General features: G+C 38.5%; 1 pseudogene; it reads left to right on the forward strand.

The window, feature by feature from the left end:
* Nucleotides 1-13,227: 13,227 nt before the first annotated feature.
* On the forward strand, nucleotides 13,228-16,621 carry LOC111749066 (olfactory receptor 5V1-like; annotated as a pseudogene).
* Nucleotides 16,622-21,950: the final 5,329 nt, after the last annotated feature.

Below are 21,950 nucleotides of genomic sequence, written 5' to 3' on the forward strand. Positions count from 1 at the left end.
GATTCTGACTCATAGCAACCCTATATACTAAGTAGAACTTCCCCATAGGATTTCCAAGGAGCAGCTGGTTGATTCAAGCTTCCAATCTTTTGGTTAGTAGCCAAACTCTTAAGCACTGCACACTAGGGCTCCACTCTGTTGTCCTGTAAGGTTACTATGAGTCAAAATCAACTCAACAGCAAAGGGTTTGTTTTTGGTATATTGTGGTTATAACTTTCTTCTTTCCTTTCTTCTTCTCTTTGTTTCTTCTCTCACTCTCATTTCTCCCTTTCGCCCTCTCTCACTCACGCGTTCCTCCATATTCATTTCATTGTTACCTTTTTTTCCCTTTTTTCTCTCCTCCTCCTCCTTCTTTGTCTTTTTGATTTTCTTTAGATACAAATGCCACTTTTTTTTTCCTATTGAGAGAGAATACCAGCAATCATGAAGATGGCACAGAACCAGGCAATAATAAATAAGGTCTCTGTGAGCCATAGCCACTCAATGAGGAATAGCAACGACAACAAACACTGACCAAATTAATTAAAAGCCCTGAGAATATTTTTATGTTTTTTAGATGGGATTTGATTCCTTTTTTAAATCTTGCAATATTTTTTCTTGTATCCCAATAAATATTGCAGTAATTTGTATTAATTTCTTTGTGGTACTTCTGTATGGTTGACATCCTGGAATTTTCTCTCTTCTTCTGATAAAAAATGTAGGAAATGAACTTTATGAGCCTTCACATCAAAAAATGTATTCGGTTGATAAACTTGATTTTGGCTGGTTATACAATTTTAAGTAAAAAAAAAAAAAGTCTCCCTTTAAGAAGTTACATGGCACGGCTTGATTATCTTCTAGAATTCTGCACCTGTGATGAGAATTTAGATGACAGCAAATATCTTCTAAAATTTCCTGGAGGTTTCTGGGTAAACATTATCTTTCTTTTTTATTACTCTCAAGTTGCAGTTTGCTCTCCAAATATATTATTTCTTTCCAGAGTCAGAAGTTTTGTTCAAGTAGCTTGGATTTTATCTTCTGTGCATTTTTTTTTCTGTAGGTTTTGGTTTTCATTAGTTTTTAAGAATGTAGGGTTGTTTTGCTTTTACAAAACACATTCTGTGTTTCTTAATCATGAGGGTAGAAGAATTTGTTTTATTTTGGTCCAATTTTCTCTGGAATTCTTTATTTTTGGACAGAATTTCAAGATGAGCATTCAGCAAAAAGGTCTATGGAATGAGCTTCATGTGGATTGTTGGGTTGCTTTGTTTTGCAGCCACAGTTGGTAAATGAAGAGAAAGAAGGGGAGGATTGATGTGGGGAACTAAATGATGATCTATCAGCAGATTTTTTTAAGTCAAACTTTCTAGTTGAGGACACTTTCTTACTTTCATCTGCTGCCTTTGTGCTTGACTACACTAAGTTTAAAACTTTTCTGAGGCCATCCACTTCCCATGTCCCCAAACAAATTCACTCTCCTTTGCTACAATAACAGCACAGTAGTTATGGGCTTCTGCCCCCACAGTTTTACTTATTCTTCAACAGCTTACATTGTGTTCCTGCTCAATATATGCTTGCCCTCGCATTACGTACATTGCTATGATGACTATAAACTAATATTTACTTATTGTGGTATCAGAAAGGATGAATGACTAAGGCTTTTGTCAAACTCTCACGCTAATCTAGAACTTTCAAAGACATATATTGTTAATATGTTTCTTCTTTTCTCAATGTCATTTATTTCTAATTCTAAAATTTTAGTCCTCAACCCTCCATGAACTAGATTTTATACCATTTTTCTCTGAATTTTCTATCACTAATGTAATCAGTGGAAACCCTGGTAGTGTAGTGGTTAAGCACTGCAGCTGCTAACCAAGAGGTCGGCAGTTCGAATCCACCAGGCGCTCATTGGAAACTCTAACAGGCAGTTCTACTCTGTCCTATAGGGTCACTATGAGTCAGAATCAACTCGACATCAGTGGGTGGTGGGTGAATGTAATCAATAACTTTTTAATTTGTCCTTGGTGCCTCTGCAATTAAATTATTCAGTGATTTAGAGAGGAGTACCTCTGAGAAATATTTTAGCCTTAGAAATAGGTGTTTCCGCAGTTGATAGTCTTTTATATCTTATATGTTTATTTTTCACCAAAATAAGACAGGTTGGGTAGAAAAACTATGAGGAGGAGGAGAAGGGAAAAGAAATTGGAGAAGTAGGAGAAGGGAAAAATAGGAGAAGAAGAGAATCAAGGGGATGGGAATAAAGAAGTGAATGAATGACTAGAGAAGATTAAATGTAGCTTTTGACAAAGTACTCAATTCTATCAAATGTTTCAAAATCTGAATGATCCTGTTGTCAGGTTTGCTGCCTTCTCCTAAAAAATCACGTAGATGGTAAACATGCATGCTATTTTCTCAACATGAATTCTCTTGGTAAATTAAAATTCAGGTGAGATTCTCCGACCAGTATCTATTTTTAAATGTTCGTGTGTCCTGGGAATTAGGGAGCTAAAGCTTATGCATATAAAATACAAAACAGAGCAATTTTTAAAAATGCCTATTGAGATTTATGTAATCAGAAGTTTGTGTTCTGAACATTGTGTACTTGAGAATATTCCAATTTCAATACTGACTTTTGGGTAATGATGTGAAAATGAATGCCTGCCAATGCAGAATTCAGGTAATCTCTCTTTGGCATAAATGGAGTTGTAGTTTAAATATGTAAGTGGACTTTTCAAAAACAAAATGTTAACTGTGTGTTCTTAATGTCATGGAAAGAAATAAAATATTGAGGCTTTCAGATCCTGCAAAATAAAAGAAAGTTATGCAGGTTTCTGGTAAATAACCAAGGTTAAGGAGAAAGCTAATTTCCCCTGAACTACTTCCTCACAGGGAGCTCAAGATTTCAATTACTCATAATCAGAGAAGTACTTGCTTCAACTTTGGCTTAAGATAAAGGTAAGTATTAAAACTATAGATTCAAAGATGATTAAAAAATACAGCCGGCGGTGGGGCCAAGATGGTGGACTAGGTAGACGCTACCTCGGATCCCTCTTGCAACAAAGACTTGGAAAAACAAGTGAATCGATCACATACATAACAATCTACGAACCCTGAACAACAAACACAGATTTAGGGATGGAGAACGAACAAATACGGGGAAGCAGTGACAGTTTTCGGAGCCTGGAGCCAGTGTCCCAGTCAGGTAACCTTGGCGCCGGGCTTAGGGCTGGGCCCAGAGGAGCTGAACTCAAAAATCTTGTGACAGCACAAACAAGGGGACCAGCCCTACCCCCCTGATCTGGCCCCGGGAGGGGGCCCAACGGGTCCGTGGGGGCAGCGTGGCGACGCTGCTGGTGGGAGAAGTCCCCGGGAGGCAGTGACTGGTTTTGGAGCTGGGAGTGCAGCGTCCCAGCCAGGGAACCTTGGCGCCAGACTTTTCACTGGGCACCGTCACGGCACAAGCATGGGGCGCAGCCCTACTCCCCTGAACTAACCCTGGGAGGGGACCCAGCCGGTCCTCAGGGGCGGCGCAGCGATGCGGCTGGCGGGACGAGAAGTCCCCGGGAGGCAGCGACTGATTTTGGAGCTGGGAGTGCAGGGTCCCAGCCAGGGAACCTTGGCGCCGGGCATTGGACTGGGTGCTGTCACGGCACAAGCACAGGGCGCAGCCCTACTCCCCTGAACTAACTCCGGGAGGGGGCCCAGCCAGTCTGCAGGGGTGGCGCGGTGACGCAGCTGGCGGGACAAGAAGTCCCCAGGAGGCAGTGACTGATTTTGGAGCCGGGAGTGCAGCGGCCCAGCAGGGGAGCCTTGACGCTGGGCTTTGGACTGGCAGCGGAGGATCTGACCGTGCCTTCAGCGGGACAAACCCTCGGGGAAAATCTCCACACAGCCAGCACACACAGGCGACACGCCCCTCGGCAATCTCAGATAAAATAGTCATCCCAAGCAAGATAAGCAACTTTGGCTATATTCGGAGGTACTACTCTCCTATTTCTCTGAACCCTCCCCCACCCTTCCCAGGCAGCTTCATTAACATTGGAATTTCCTGAGCCAGAGGGAGAATGGCTCTGGCTCCGTGGCTGCTTTGCTTCCCCCACCTTTTTTTTTTTTTGGTCTTTTCCTAACCCATTCTTCCGGCCTGAGAGAAGGAACCACAAAAAACCCAGGGACCAAAAATCCATCCCTAATTGGACTAAAAACACAGAATCAGCTACAGCCAAGCATATATGATCCAAATCTCGGACTTTCATCCTTACAGGGAACAAGGAGGCGGTTATAATCCAAAGGCAGTTCTGATAGGGATCTGACTGCATTTTTTTAGTGGATTTTCTGGAAAAACAAGTTTCCCAGATCTGATATCTCTGCTTATTCAACAGAGCCCTAACTGAACCACAACAGGGAACTGAGGGCTGAAGCTCTCCCCAGACCACCTAGCCTCTAGGCTTAGGGGTCTAAGGAGGGTGACATCTACCAATCAGTAGAGGTACTTGCATTGGGGGCCTAAGGTACAGCTGCAGTGCCCTCCCACCAAAGTGCTATGGGAATAGAGACACACCTACCTCGCTGACACTTGGAGGAAGCCTGTCAGCATCCTGCCCCCCTGGAGGGTGAACCCCAGCTGCTAATAGAATCTGGTGCACACAACTATCACCACTACTTCTTGAGGTGGTTAGGTGTTACGATGCAGCACACACTTGATGACCCAAAATCAGATTTTACTCAGGAATAGTGAATAGACTCAGGCATATATATCTGGCAACAGACCAAACCAGCTGGTAATAGGTCATAAGTAAGTCAAGGGCTACAACAAACAAGACACGACAATCTAGTAGCCCATCCATGTATCTTGAAAGAAAACAAAACAAGACTCAGTGAGCAAATATAGAATAAATCACTACAATATCTTAGAGATGGCTCGGAGACAGCAGTCAATACCAAACCACATAAAGAAAGAGACCATGACAACTTCTACAACACCCGAAAAAAAAGAATCAAAATCTTTCCCAAATGAAGATACAATCCTGGAATTATCAGGTACAAAATATAAAAAACTAATTTACAGAATGCTTCAAGACATCACAAACGAAATAAGGCAAACTGCAGAAAAAGCCAAGGAACACACCGATAAAACTGTTGAAGAACTCAAAAAGATTATTCAAGAACATAGTGGAAAAATTAATAAGTTGCAAGACTCCATAGAGAGACAGCATTCAGAAATCCAAAAGATTAATAATAAAATTAAAGAATTAGACAACGCAATAGGAAGTCAGAGGAGCAGACTCGAGCAATTAGAATGCAGACTGGGACATCTGGAGGACCAGGGAATTAACACCAACATAGCTGAAAAAAAATCAGATGAAAGAATTAAAAAAAATGAAGAAACCCTAAGAATCACGTGGGACTCTATCAAGAAGGATAACATGCGTGTGATTGGAGTCCCAGAACAGGGAGGGAGGACAGAAAAAACAGAGAAAATAGTTGAAGATCTGCTGACAGAAAACTTCCCTGACATCATGAAAGACGAAAGGATATCTATCCAAGATGCTCATCGAACCCCATTTAAGATTGATTCAAAAAGAAAAACACCAAGACATATTATCATCAAACTTGCCAAAACCAAAGATAAAGAGAAGATTTTAAAAGCAGCCAGGGAGAAAAGAAAGTTCTCCTTCAAGGGAGAATCAATAAGAATAAGTTCACACTACTCAGCAGAAACCATGCAGGCAAGAAGGCAATGGGATGACATATACAGAGCACTGAAGGAGAAAAACTGCCAACCAAGGATCATATATCCAGCAAAACTCTCTCTGAAATATGAAGGCGAAATTAAGATATTTACAGATAAACACAAGTTTAGAGAATTTGCAAAAACCAAACCAAAGCTACAAGAAATACTAAAGGATATTGTTTGGTCAGAAAACCAATAATATCAGATACCAGCACAACACAAGGTCACAAATGAAAACATCCTGCTATCAACTCAAATAGGGAAATCACAAAAACAAATTAAGATTAATTAAAATAAAATGCTCATAACAGGGAATCATTGAAATCAATATGTAAAAGATCACAATAATCAAAAAGAGAGACTAAATACAGGTGGCATAGAACTGCCATATGGAGAGTGATACAAGGCGATATAGAACAATACAAGTTAGGTTTTTACTTAGAAAAATAGGGGTAAATATTAAGGTAACCACAAAGAGGTATAACAACTCCATAACTCAAGATAAAAGCCAAGAAAAACGTAACGACTCAACTAACATAAAATCAAACACTACAAAAATGAGGATCTCACAATTTGCTAAAAAAAAGTCTCAGCACAAAAAAGTAAGTGGAAAAATGAAATTGTCAACAACACACATAAAAAGGCATCAAAATGACAACACTAAACACTTATTTATCTATAATTACGCTGAAGGTAAATGGACTAAATGCACCAATTAAGAGACAGAGAGTCTCAGACTGGATAAAAAAAACAATCCGTCTATATGCTGCCTACAAAGACACACCTTAGACTTAGAGACACAAACAAACTAAAACTCAAAGGATGGAAAAAACATATCAAGCAAACAATAAGCAAAAAAGAAGAGGAGTAGTAATATTAATTTCTGACAAAATAGACTTTAGACTTAAATCCACCACAAAGGATAAAGAAGGACACTGCATAATGATAAAAGGGATAATTGATCAGGAAGACATAACCATATTTATGCACCCAATGACAGGGCTGCAACATACATAAATCAAATTTTAACAGAACTGAAAAGTGAGATAGACGCATCCACAATTATAGTAGGAGACTTCAACACACCACTTTCGGAGAAGGACAGGACATCCAGTAAGAAGCTCAATAGAGACACGGAAGACCTACTTACAACAGTCAACCAACTTGACCTCATTGACTTATACAGAACTCTCCACCCAACTGCTGCAAAGTATACTTTTTTTTCTAGTGCACATGGAACATTCTCTAGAATAGACCACATATTAGGTCATAAAACAAACCTTTGCAGAATCCAAAACATCAAAATATTACAAAGCATCTTCTCAGACCACAAGGCAATAAAACTAGAAATCAATAACAGAAAAACTAGGGAAAAGAAATCAAATACTTGGAAACTGAACAATAACCTCCTGAAAAAAGACTGGATTATAGAAGACATCAAGGAGGGAATAAGGAAATTCATAGAATGCAACGAGAATGAAAATACTTCCTACCAAAACCTCTGGGACACAGCAAAAGCAGTGCTCAGAGGCCAATTTATATCGATAAATGCACACATACAAAAAGAAGAAAGAGCCAAAATCAGAAGACTGTCCCTACAACTTGAACAAATAGAAAGTGAGCAAGAAAAGAATCCATCAGGCACCAGAAGAAAACAATAAAAATTAGAGCTGAACTAAATGAATTAGAGAACAGAAAAACAATTGAAAGAAGTAAAAAAGCCAAAAGCTGGTTCTTTGAAAAAATTAACAAAATTGATGAACCATTGGCTAGACTGACTAAAGAAATACAGGAAAGGAAACAAATAACCCGAATAAGAAACGAGATGGGCCACATCACAACAGAACCAACTGAAATTAAAAGAATCATATCAGATTATTACGAAAAATTGTACTCTAACAAATTTGCAAACCTAGAAGAAATGGATGAATTCCTGGAAAAACACTACCTACCTAAACTAACACATTCAGAAGTAGAACAACTAAATAGACCCATAACAAAAAAGAGATTGAAACGGTAATCAAAAAACTCCCAAGAAAAAAAAGCCTTGGCCCGGAGGGCTTCATTGCAGAATTCTACCAAACTTTCAGAGAAGAGTTAACATCACTACTACTAAAGGTATTTCAAAGCATAGAAAATGACGGAATACTACCCAACTCATTTTATGAAGCCACCATCTCCCTGATACCAAAACCAGGTAAAGACATTACAAAAAAAGAAAATTACAGACCTATATCCCTCATGAACATAGATGCAAAAATCCTCAACAAAATTCTAGCCAATAGAATTCAACAACATATCAAAAAAATAATTCAGCACGATCACATGGGATTTATACCAGGTATGCAAGGCTGGTTTAATATCAGAAAAACCATTCATGTAATCCACCAGATAAATAAAACAAAAGACAAAAACCACGTGACCTTATCAATTGATGCAGAAAAGGCATTTGACAAAGTCCAACACCCATTCATGATAAAAACTCTCACCAAAATAGGAATTGAAGGAAAATTCCTCAACATAACAGAGGGCATCTATACAAAGCCAACAGCCAACATCACTCTAAATGGAGAGAACCTGAAAGCATTTCCCTTGAGAAAGGGAACCAGACAAGGATGCCCTTTATCACCGCTCTTATTCAACATCGTGCTAGAAGTCCTGGCCAGAGCAATTAGGCTAGACAAAGAAACAAAGGGCATCCGGATTGGCAAGGAGGAAGTAAAATTATCTCTATTTGCAGATGACATGATCTTATACACAGAAAACCCTAAGGAATCCTCCAGAAAACTATTGAAACTAATGGAAGAGTTTGGCAGAGTCTCAGGTTATAAGATAAACATACAAAAATCACTTGGATTCCTCTACATCAACAAAAAGAACATCGAAGAGGAAATAACCATTCACAGTAGCCCCCAAGAAGATAAAATACTTAAGAATAAATCTTACCAAGAATGTAAAAGACCTATACAAAGAAAACTACAAAGCACTACTACAAGAAATTCAAAAGGACATACTTGAGTGGAAAAACATACCTTGCTCATGGATAGGAAGACTTAACATAGTAAAAATGTCTATTCTACCAAAAGCCATCTATACATACAATGCACTTCCGATCCAAATTCCAATGTCATTTTTGAAGGTGATAGAGAAACAAATCACCAATTTCATATGGAAGGGAAAGAAGCCTCGGATAAGCAAAGCATTACTGAAAAAGAAGCAGATAGTGGGAGGCCTCACTCTACCTGATTTCAGAACCTATTATACAGCCACAGTAGTCAAAACAGCGTAGTATTGGTACAACAACAGGTACATAGACCAGTGGAACAGAATTGAGAACCCAGATATAAATCCATCCACATAGGAGCAGCTGATATTTGACAAAGACCCAGTGTCAGTTAATTGGGGAAAAGATAGTCTTTTTAACAAATGGTGCTGGCATAACTGGATATCCATTTGCAAAAAAATGAAACTGGACCCATACCTCACACCATGCACAAAAACTAACTTCAAGTGCATCAAAGACCTAAACATAAAGACTAAAACGATAAAGATCATGGCAGAAAAAATAGGGACAACCTTAGGAGCCCTAATACAAGGCATAAAGAGAATACAAAACATTACCAAAAATGACGAAGAGAAACCAGATAACTGGGAGCTCCTAAAAATCAAACACCTATGCTCATCTAAAGACTTCACCAAAAGAGGAAAAAGACCACCTAGAGACTGGGAAAGAATTTTCAGCTATGACATCTCCGACCAACGCCTGATCTCTAAAATCTATACGATTCTGTCAAAACTCAACCACAAAAAGACAAACAACCCAATCAAGAAGTGGGCAAAGGATATGAACACACACTTCACTAAAGAAGATATTCAGGCAGCTAACAGATACATGAGAAAATGCTCTCGATCATTAGCCATTAGAGAAATGCAAATTAAAACTACGATGAAATTCCATCTCACAGCAACAAGGCTGGCATTAATCCAAAAAACACAAAATAATAAATGTTGGAGAGGCTGCAGAGAGATTGGAACTCTTATACACTGCTGGTGGGAATGTAAAATGGTACAACCACTTTGGAAATCTATCTGGCGTTATCTTAAACAGTTAGAAATAGAACTACCATACAACCCAGAAATCCAACTCCTCGGAATATACCCTAGAGAAATAAGAGCCTTCACACAAAGAGATCTATGCACACCCATGTTTATTGCAGCTCTGTTTACAATAGCAAAAAGCTGGAAGCAACCAAGGTGTCCATCAACGGATGAATGGGTAAATAAATTGTGGTATATTCACACAATGGAATACTACACATCGATAAAGAACAGTGACGAATCTGTGAAACATTTCATAACATGGAGGAACCTGGAAGGCATTATGCTGAGCGAAATTAGTCAGAGGCAAAAGGACAAATATTGTATAAGACCACTATTACAAGATCTTGAGAAATAGTATAAACTGAGAAGAACACAGGCTTTTGTGGTTACGAGGGAGGGAGGGAGGGTGGGAGAGGGTTTTTTACTGATTAATTAGTAGATAAGAACTGCTTTAGGTAAAGGGAAGGACAACACTCAATACATGGAAGGTCAGCCCAATTGGACTGGACCAAAAGCAAAGAAGTTTCCGGGATAAAATGAATGCTTCAAAGGTCAGTGGAGCAAGGGCAGGAGTTTGGGGACCATGGTTTAAGGGGACTTCTAAGTCAATTGGCAAAATAATTCTATTATGAAAACATTCTGCAACCCACTTTGAAATGTGGCCCCTGGGGTCTTAAATGCTAAGGAGCGGCCATCTGAGATGCATCAATTGGTCTCAACCCACCTGGAGGAAAGGAGAATGAAGAACACCAAGGTCACACGACAACTAAGAGCCCAAGAGACAGAAAGGGCCACATGAACCAGAGTCCTACATCATCCTGAGACCAGAAGAACTAGTTGGTGCCCGGCCACAATCGATGACTGCCCTGACAGGGAGCACAACAGAGAACCCCTGAGGGAGCAGGAGATCAGTGGGATGCAGACCCCAAATTCTCATAAAAAGACCATCCTTAATGGTCTGACTGAGACTAGAGGAATCCCGGCGGTCATGGTCCCCAAACCTTCTGTTGGCACAAGACAGGAACCATCCCCGAAGACAACTCATCAGACATGAAAGGGACTGGACAGTGGGTAGGTGAGAGATGCTGATGAAGAGTGAGCTAATTATATCAGGTGGACACTTGAGACTGTGTTGGCATCTTCTGCCTGGATGGGGGATGGGAGGATAGAGAGAGTGGGAAGCTGGCATAATTGTCACGAAAGGAGGGACTGGAAGGGTTGACTCATTAGGGGGAGAGCAAGTGGGAGTACGGAGTAAGGTGTATATAAACTTATATGTGACAGACTTACTTGATTTGTAAACGTTCACTTGAATCTCAGTAAAAGTTAAGAAAAAAAAAACAGCAGGCAAGAGCAGAGATAGACCACCTTGATGAAAATACTGCTTGACTTTCTGAGCTCAGTTTCTGTTTACAGTATCTGATTTATTCACTCTTTACCCCCAATTTCAAACTTTACCTTACTTTTTCTATTTCTTGGCAATGAATTCCTATTTTCCAATAAAGAATTTTTTAGGTTTCTAGAATTTGGATGAATAGTATCTAAAAAAAAATTTTTTTTCAGAAGATCAAATTGAGTTAATTTTCTGTAAGCTGTATTCTGCTTTTTATCATAAATGTTTTTAGAAGTTTAGGCATCATCATTGTGCTCAAATTTAAAGGATGATATCCACTCTCTGAGATTCAAATAGAAAAGTCTACTATATTTGAAAGTCTACTGAAAAGCAAATTTCTTCTCAGATAAAGTCCTGGGTATGTGCAACATTTTGAACCCTTGCAAATGCACAACTTTGTTGAGACTGAGAATTCCAACTGTGAATAAGAAGATTTTTCCTAGAGTCCCAGTGTGATGTTAAGGCGTAAGGAAGGAAAGTAAATAAGTCAAGGGAATGAGAAAGCCCAAGTAAAATATTCTCGTTTTATAATTTTGTCAGGACAGGCTCTGGACCTGATCCTATCATTGTTTCCACTAGCATTGTCCTCATTCTAGCTATTTTGTTTGCATTTGCACCATTTCAGGAAGAGGAATGAAAGAGAAATATATTTGTGTATCACTACAGTAAAGCTGTGAACAGAGTATGAAAGAGGTACAACAGGTTCACTGATAAGCAGAATTAAAAGTTAAATTACCAAAGCTTATTCACACTCATTTTTTATAGCCCTTCCCCCAAACTGACCTCGTAGTATTATAATACTACGATCTAGGATGCCAGTTTAGAGAAAAGAAAAGTTTTTTTTTTTTAGAGAAGAATAACATATTTGGGCTTACTAGAAAATAAGAGTGTAGTCCTGTTTATGCAAAAACAGGTTCTTTTGGACATATGTCATTTTAAATTACTTCACCCAGCAATATTACATTTTTTATCTTTGTCCTCAGTTGGAAGACAACAGAGAGGAAATATCTCCACTATCACTTTTGTGATCTTGCTGGGATTTGGGGACTGCAAATAAGTTGGGACTGCCCTCTTCCCTTTGTTCCTAAGCCTTTATGTTGTCACACTGTGTGGTAACCTGCTGCTGATTCTCGCCGTCCAGAAAAGTCCACACTTACATACTCCAATGTATTTCTTCCTGTGCCACTTATCCTGTGTGGATGTTGGATACACAAGCAGCATTGCCCCTCAGCTGCTGAGGGAGGTCGTGGCTGGTGGTGTCACTATCTCCTTTACTGCCTGTGTGGTGCAACTCTATGCTGTTGGGGCTCTGCTCACTGCAGAGTGTTTCCTTCTGGCTGTCATGTCCTATGATTGCTACTTGGCCATCTGTTGGCCCCTGAGATACTCAGTGCTTATGAACAGCAGAACTTGTGTCGAACTGACAGTTGGATCATGGATTGGTCGTTTTCTGTTTGTGGGAGCTGTACTAATTTTGCTTGCCATGTTAACCTTCTGTGGTCCCCACATCATTGATGATTTCTTCTGTGACTTCTTCCCACTGGTGAAGCTCTCCTGCACAGACACTACAGTGGTGGAGAGGGTGGCCTTTGTTTCATCATTTCTATCCTTGTCTCCTTTCCTTTGAACCTTGTTATCTTATGATTGTATTCTGTCCTCCATTTTAAAGATTTCTTCTTCTACAGGGAGATACAGAGCCTTTTCCACCTGCTTTTCCCACTTGGTCGTCTTGTTTTTGTTTTACGGCACCATGGCTGTGGTGTACAAGACACCAGCATCAGGAAAAACACTCAATCTGAACAAGATTTTATCACTTCTCTACACAGTGCTCACACCCCCTCTTAATCCTTTAGTCTATAGTCTGAGAAACAAGGGCATTCAAATCACTCTGAAGAAACTATATTGTTCAGGAGGTAACTGGGACTAGAAAATAATGTGATGAGCGAGTTAGGGAAATGGGGTAGAAGTGTGGGCTTATGTGATTTCCATTAACACAATTTTTGAATAATCAACACTCAAGTAAATTCCATATATTGTGCTCTCTGACCTCTTGGAGGTGCACTACCATCTCTTTGTCGTCTTTGCTGCCACAAAACATTTCATCTTGGTGATAAATGTGGCCATTCTCCTTGCCATTGGGACTGAGAAAAAGCTGTACACACCCATGTATAATTTTGTTTGGCAAATTTGTCCCTCTTAGGCATTTTGTACCCATCAGCTACTATTGCCAAAATGCTCAAGAACCTCTTGAATGAGAAGCAAAGCTTTTCTTTTGTTGGGTGTGTTTTGCATCTCTTTTCCTTGGAGCCCTGGCATGTACTGAAGTCTTCCTTCTCACTGTCATGGCTTATGACCATTATGTGGTCATATGTTTCTCCATTTGTTACACCCTCATCATGAAAAATGGGTGCTGTTCCACTCCATGGCTGTGGCTTGGGCAGCAGATTTTCTGAATTCCCTTCTGCACACAGTGTTCATGTTCTGCCTGTCTTTCTGTAAGTCCGATTGGGTCAACCAATATTATTGTGACATCTTTCTTATGATGGCACTGTCCTGCTCTTCCACTTACGTGGCAGAAATATTTCTCTTAGTGGTAGGAGATGTCTTGGTCATGAGCACCTTCCTGATCACTGGTATGTCTTATATCTACATCTTATCCACCACCTTTAAAATACAGTCAATGGAAGGCAAGCACAAGGCCTTCTCCACTTGTGCTTCCTGCCTCCTTGTTGTTTGACTTTTCTATGATACAATGATATTTACGTACATCCACCCCTCTTCCAGTTACAACTTCCCAGCTGGAGACAGGTTCATCTCAATGCTATGTGGGGTCATTACTCCAGTGTTAAGCCCCATTATCTACAGGCTGAGAAACACTGAGTTGAAAGGAGCTCTCAGAAAGATTTTATGCCGTAAGATCTATTTAGGACAAACATGATTTTAAGACAATGTTACCCACTTAGACTGAATTTATAGGAAGGATTGGAAGAATTCATAGAAAGAATAATTTTCTATTGTTGTGCTGGGGATAGACAGGACATGGCTACATATATACAGAAATTTATAAGCACACACACATACATATATCTACATTTATGCCTATCTATACAACTATATCACTATCCACAGGGAATATAAAATTTATCATAAAAATAGACTTTTTTTTTTAAAAATTAGGAACTGTTAATAATTGCAGTGATGTAAGAGGTATAAACTGTGTGTATCTTAAGTAAATTTGAATCTATGGTCACATTCTATACCCATATCCATATCCATACACATAGCTATACTTTTACCCAAAATATCCATATCACATACATCATATATCACCTACGTGTGTGTATGTATATATACATGCATTAATTTTTTATTTCTGTAACTGTACCTGTATCTAACTTTCTAATTCAGCTTCCTTTCACTTTATTACCTTATTTACCTAAACATTTATCCTGATATGACTCCTTAGCTTGATCATTTTTCTCTTCTTGTTCAACTTTGGTTTCCACTTTATATTTCTGTGCTTTCTCACTTTCCTGTGACCACATCCATTTTCAGTTCCCCTTTCCATTCCAGGGAAGGGCTTACTTTTCAGTATTTCTAAAAATAGATATCTAATTTGGTTATTATATTACTACCATCTTAACATGTTTAAAACTACAAATATCATCTTCTGACACACACACATGTACCCACCAATCTTCTCATCAGCTACCTTATATTTTTCTTACTTTTATCAATTTTTTTTTTAAGCTACTCAGAGTAAAGTCACTTAGAGCTAAGCACTCCCATTTTGTGTGAATAAAGAGCTATGGTTTCTGACTGTGGATCACTCTCCATTCTCACTTCAGCCTCTTCCTGTTACCTGTAGGAATAGGAATATTCTCTCTCTGGCTACTGTTTATGTGATATACCATGTTAACTATGAAATAATGTATATTTTTATCAATCTTTTCCCCAATTCTTTTCACTCCACCTACTTCTCAAAAAATAGTCCCCAGTATAGGCATCACATTCGAGTATGTTCTGTTATCACAGGCAATATGTGGGACTCTCTTCATTTCTGATTCTCTGTTACACTCCGGCTTTCAATGTTATCTTTGGATTTCTATTAACTACATTTTTTCCTTCCTTTATGACTAAGCGATCACATCACTAATTAAATTTCTTGTATTATTCAATGATATCCTGTTCTTCCAATCTCTGGACTGTCATTGATCTTTAAGTCATTTTTCAAAATTTTAATATGTAATAGCCTTATGTTATGTGCCTTTGTTTCGTGATGTAGGGACTGTAAGTGCGTTCACATGTCATATTTTCAATAAAGTCCATTTCCCAAAATTCAGCAATGTCCCATTTTGTATTTTCTACAACATTTGATGCTTCCTTAAAAAGCTAGAAATAGAACTACCGTAAGATCCAGCAATCACACTCCTTGGAATACATCCTAGAGAGATAAGAACCTTCACATGAATGGATATATGCACATCCATGTTCATTGCAGCACTGTTTACAATAGCAAAAAGATGGAAACAACCAAAGACCCCATCAACAAATGAATGGATAAACAATTTATGGTATTTTCACACAATGGAATACTATGCAACAATAAAGAACAACAATGGATATTTTAAACATCTCATAATATGGAGGAATCTGGAAGGCATTATGCTGGGCAAAATTAGTCTGTCTCAAAAGAACAAATATTGTATGAGACGACTATTATAAGAACTCAAGAAAAGGTTTATCCACAGAAGAAAACATTCTTTGATGGTTACGAGGGTGGGGAAGGAGGAAGGGAGAGGTGTGCTCACTAATTAGATAGGAGAAAGGCAACACACAATACAGGGGTAGTCAGCCCAACTGGACTAAACCAAAAGCTAAGAAGTTTCCTAAATATGATAAAACACTTCAAGGGACAGAGTAGCAGGGGCACGGGTCTGGGGACTGTGGTTTCAGGGGACACCTAGGTCAACTGGCATACCAAAGTTTGTTAAGAAAATGTTCTACATCCCATATTGGTGAGTGGTATCTGGGGTCTTTAAAAGCTAGCAAGTGGCCATCTAAGATGCATCAATTAGCCTCAACCCATCGGGAGCAAAGGAGAATGAAGAACTCCAAAAACGCAAGGAAAATATGAATTCAAGAGAAAGAAAGAACCACATAAACCAGAGACTTCATCAGCCAGAGACCAGAAGAACTAGATAGTACCTGGCTACCACCAATGACTGCCCTGACAGGGAACACAACAGAGAATCTCTGATGGAGCAGGAAAAAAGTGGGATGTAGACCCCAAATTTTAGTAAAAAGACCAGACATAATGGTTTGACTGAGACTGGTGGGACCCCAGAGGTCATGGCCCCCAGAATCTCTGTTAGCCCAAAAATAAAAGCCAACTATTCAGACAAAGATTAGGCTGGGCTATTATATATATATATATATATATATATATATATATATATATATATATATATATATATATATATAATGATAATGGTGAGGAGTGTGCTTCTTAGCTCAAGTAGACACATGAGACTATGTGGGCAGCTCCTGTCTGGAGACAAGATGAGAAGGCAGAGGGGGACAGAGGCTGGCTGAATGGACATGAGAAATACAGAGTGGAGAGAAGGAGTGTGTTGTCACATTTTAGGGACAGCTACTAGGGTCACATAATGATGTGTGTATAAGTTTTGTATGAGAAACTGACTTGAACTGTAACTTTCACTAAAGCACAATAAAAAAATATTCGCGTAAATTAATTCATCAAACTTGTAGATAGACAGATAAAATCTTTGACCATATCAAATAAATTCCCTTTTTAATGAATTTTTTAAACTTTGTCTTTTGTTGCATATCTCATATAGTACAACCCCCTAAGTGGCAATAATGAAGACACATCAGCAGATGCAAATTTATGTATCTTTCTCTATGGTATAAAAAGCAAAATTATATCAACTTGAACACTAGCTCAATTTAATATCAGTAAGTTACCTAAAGATCTTGAAAATTATTTTAAGCCTCTATACCTCAAAACATAATTACTGTTGAAATAAACTTGTTTAAATGGGCTATATTTTCACTCAAACCTTTACCATTTCATTTTAGGTAGGTCTCATTATGATTTTTATTTTTGGCTTTGAAGAATTCATCTACAATAGAGAGAACCTGTTTACAGTCATTTTGATGGTGAGCCACCCAATTCTGATAATTGCATTAGGACAACATCTTTCCTATTTTATTTTGTCTTGAAAAGTCTTCTCCTAGTTGGGAGGAATCCTTTAAAAGCTTTCCTGGTGCTTCAGGACCTCAAAGACAGGGAATGAGGACACTTGATCCTGTCTCACCCTCCCAAACTTTTATCTATGATCAGAGACAAGAATCGGCCATCTCAGTTAATTTATATATGTTTAAGTTGACCTAGTTATTTTGAAAGACAAAATATAAACACATTCTTTCCCATTTACTATTCTTCACTATTCTCTTTGTAAACAGTTTTACCTTTTCTGTATCATAGACTTTTATTTTACCCAGTAAATACTCAAACTGTTTAGTAATTTTGTAAATGAGTGCATTAATTCTTGGATATCTATTTTTCCCTCTAGTCTTGTCTTATGCCTCCCTTTTCTCATTCTAGAACTACTAATTTTATTTTAAGACAGAATTATCTTTTTTCTTAAATAAAACACATTTCATGTAATACCTAGCTTAAGTTACTTAGGAATGTTTTGCTTTTAAGACATATATATATACTACAGGACATAAAAATCGCTGTAAAAACAAATTTATTTTCATTAATTCATGGAAATATTCAGAATACTAGATTTATATAAGTGCTTATTTATCACTAAACTGAACAAATAACATTTTCTAAAGGAATATTATAATCTAGTTTTTAATAATACCATCCAGAGGTAGGAAAATATTCTGTTTTCACAACCCCTTTTTTGCATGCTTTATAAGGTCCTTTAGAGAAGCAATGTACAGTAATTTGTCTCTTTTTAAAATAAGAAAAATTCCTTCTTTTTGTGTGTGTGTATATTTCAAATAGACCAGTTTATACAAAAATTTCTCAAAGTAGCTACTAAAAGTCCAAATACTAAGGTGGATGTAAGAAGCAGGCTTTCTTTGAAAAGAAAAGAATTGAAATTTTAGACAACCCCATGAAAAACATCAGCCATGGCCTTTAACCTAGTACAAGACAGAAACCTAGATACAAATGTTCTAGACAAGATGCAAGCTCTCAGAAAAAAAACAAAACTCACAAAAATTCACTTGTCTATGACTCCAGCTCAAAAACCAGGCTTATACAATACCGAACAAGACACACATATGGGGAACCTATTTTCCCGAAATGCATATAGCGAATTTTGGTAACATCAACATAAGTCAGTGGAAAAACAGGTTCTAGATAAAATTTGTTTACTTGCCAGAGCCTCAGATGGAGAGATCTCAGACCCTCTGAAAACCTCACTATCAAACAATAGTCCCTCAAAAGAGAAAAGTAAAGACAACACAAACAGAAACTCATTTATTCGAAGTAGAAGGAAAAAGACGGAGCAGATGGAAAACAATTTTTACTAAAGAAATCACTGAAATTTAAAATTACTTCCAGTATATTCAACTTATAGTGTTTTTAAATACAAATCCCAAACTAACATTCTGATAGGAGGAAATCCAAGCTCATTTATCAAGAATGTTAAGAAGAGGGTGAAACTTTGGTTTCATTCCTTCTGAATCATCAGAGAAGAAACTCTATCACAATTTTTTGCAATTTGGAGTGTGTACAAAGGAGAAAAGTAATACAGGAAAGTTGTTTGGTGTCTGTATTAGAACAGATTTTAAAAGATAATTCAGACAGAGGTTTATTGGCTGAATTTTGTTGTAAAGAAAGGGAGATCAGATCAGGTGTTATCAGTGGAATAAGAAAGCAAAGATGGATGCAAAGGAGTAGCAGCTGACAATGGCACAGAGGGAGTAAGGGATGAATTTTGACATTGCAATTCCTTAGTTTCCTTAATTTGGAAACGGTACCTTGCAGAGAAGCAATTTTACTGACTTGATGTCTTTTGGAGGCCTGTAGTTACCAATCAAAACAGGCATCTCATTGCAGCCTCATGATCCAGGAGAGTTTATTTTCTAATTTATTGTGCAGGAAAATTTGTTTATTTAGTTCAAAAGAGCCGCATAATGGCCAATGATCCTCTAGACTGTCTTTTTAAAGGCGTGCCAGCACTTAAAAACAGGCGAGTGCTTTGGCCAAAATGTTTGTGCATATAAGCAGCTGAGGCGCCTGAAGGTGGCCCTGCCGAGTCTTTAGAGCCAGCATTCCCTATCTCACAAAAAACGGTAAACTGCACATGCTGTCAAAATCTAAATGTGCACTCAAGCCTGAATGGCTGTTAAGAAAACGAATTCAAACTTAATGGGTTGAATCTTTGATTCTCCCAGAGTCTACTAGAGTCCTATCAGGGATTTCGTTGCAGGGTTGGGAGTGGGTTCTGCTTAGACAAATGTGGACCTTTCTTTTGTGAGTGTTTGCTTGAGTCCATCAGGAGGCCCAGTGCTCTGGCCTGTCTCACATCCAGCTTGTCCTGTCACAGGAGTCTTTAATTGTCTAGTGCATAGTGATTGCCCTACTGGCTGTTAAGTGGTTGTCCTGTACCCTTTGTTTTTGCAGCTTATTAGGCCTAGGAGTATAATGTTAACAGTCTCAAAAAACTCTATTTGGCAATGAACTCATCAAAATATTCAGTGTGAACTGAAAATGAAAGTATGCAAGAAAGGCCTCAGTTACTCTAGAAGATCATTGAAACACGGAAGAGTAGCTCTATTCAAGAGACTTTTTACCTGGGGCAACTCCCCAAAATCTGGGGAGAACAGAGATCACAAGAGGCTCCATTGTACCAGGACCCTGAAGACCACGCGGTCCCTGAGGCCACAGAAGATAACATCCCTTTGAATCCCATGTATCTGACACCAGAAAATGTCAAAAATAAGAAGTGTACTCTGTTAAAATAAAAGCAAAGAGATTTATTGGAGGATTGAGACAGTTCAAAGTGGGGAAACACATGATCCTGCAAAGTTAATGCAAGTGCTCCTGAGACTTGTGGGTGAACAGAAATGTTTATAACTTAGAATACAATAGATTAGCGATTGAGGATTTAGGGAAATTGAAAGATGATTGGCTTAACGGGTATATGTGAGCACTTTAGATTGGTTATTACTTTTTGAGGAACTGACAGTAAAAATCTTCTGACTGTCTATATGCTAAGAAGTTACTGGAAAAACCACAAAGATTTTAAAATCATTTGCTCTTTTTACATCTGAATGGAGTGTGATGGTCACACGGTCAATTTTATTTTCAACTACCATCTTCCTGGTACATCATGAGCAAACTCCTTCTCCTACAATCACATTCTTGACCACCACTCTTATTTACAAAGAGTAGCTAAACCACATTCTTAACCCCCACTCTTATTTGCTAAGAGTGGCTTGGGACAGAAGCCAGGCCAGTTAAACAAGATGATTGATGGGGGTCAGTGTCCCCTGGTTCTACCCAGCCAGAGGCCCAAGGCCGTATGCACACGAATGGGACAAAGTCAAGGTTACATTCTCAGGAATACAGAAGCAGGAGCTTGCAACAAAATGGAGTTTTGATTTATAACTTATGTCAGATATTATATTATGCCAAGTGCCTCAGTTTTAGAGGTTAACTAGCATACAACTTATCTTTATAAAACTGTCTATTACCTTTCAGCTTTACTCACTGTGGTGTTTTGGAACTGTTGTTTGAAAAATAAAACGCTAACCATGAAAGAAAATGTGGCTTGGAAATGAAAAGCAGAGCCTCCTGCTCTAACAGGTTGCTCCAGAAAAAAAAGGAGGGCTTAAAATGATTACTCTGGAAAAGGGGGAGGAGGCTTAACAACAACAATAACAACAACAACGAAACAAAGGAAAAATGTTTTAAAAAGTCAAGACTTAGAAGCTAATCAATGACGGATTCAATCCAGATCTTCACTCTTATAACCTGCAACTCTACTTGTTATGGCTCTGTTATAACAACAAAGCTTAATCCTCAAGGTTATAGAGAAACAAACAAACAAACAAACAAAAACCAGGGCATTCCTGTGGCACAGCAAAGGAATTAATTCAAACCCAACTCAAGCCCAGGGTTCTTAAACTATAAATCATTGCCATGGAAGAGGCCCCTAACCCTGACTATTCTAATTTGAAGGAGCTTTGGTGGCATAAGAGTCAAGCACTAGGCTACTAATTGAAAGGTTGTGATTCAAACCCACTCAGCAGCCCTGTGGGAGAAAGGCCTGATGATCTGCTCAGGAAAGAATGCAGCCTAGAATACTTATGGGTCAGTTCTACTCTGTCGTGTGGTGTTGCTATGACTCAAAAGTGTCTCAATGGCACTTAACAAGAAGAAAAAAAAATGCCAGGCCCTTTTTCCTAACAGATTTTATTCTGGAAGCTCCACTGAAACATGTCCACCACGGTGACCCTGCTAGTATTTGAAATACACAAGCAACAACAGTACAACAAACTGACCAATGGGTGGAGGCAATCTATTTCCAAAAATTAGCTAGTGAAAACTTTATGGATAGTGAGAAAATATTGCCCAATATAGTGCTCAAAGATGAGCCTCTGAGTTTGGAAGGCACTCAAAATATGACAGGGGAAGAGATGTCTCCCCAAAGTAGAGCCAAAATTAATGGTAAGGAGAGAGTAAAGCTTTTG

Source organism: Loxodonta africana, unplaced genomic scaffold, assembly GCF_030014295.1.
Source record: "Loxodonta africana isolate mLoxAfr1 unplaced genomic scaffold, mLoxAfr1.hap2 scaffold_201, whole genome shotgun sequence".
Lineage (NCBI taxonomy): Eukaryota > Metazoa > Chordata > Mammalia > Proboscidea > Elephantidae > Loxodonta > Loxodonta africana.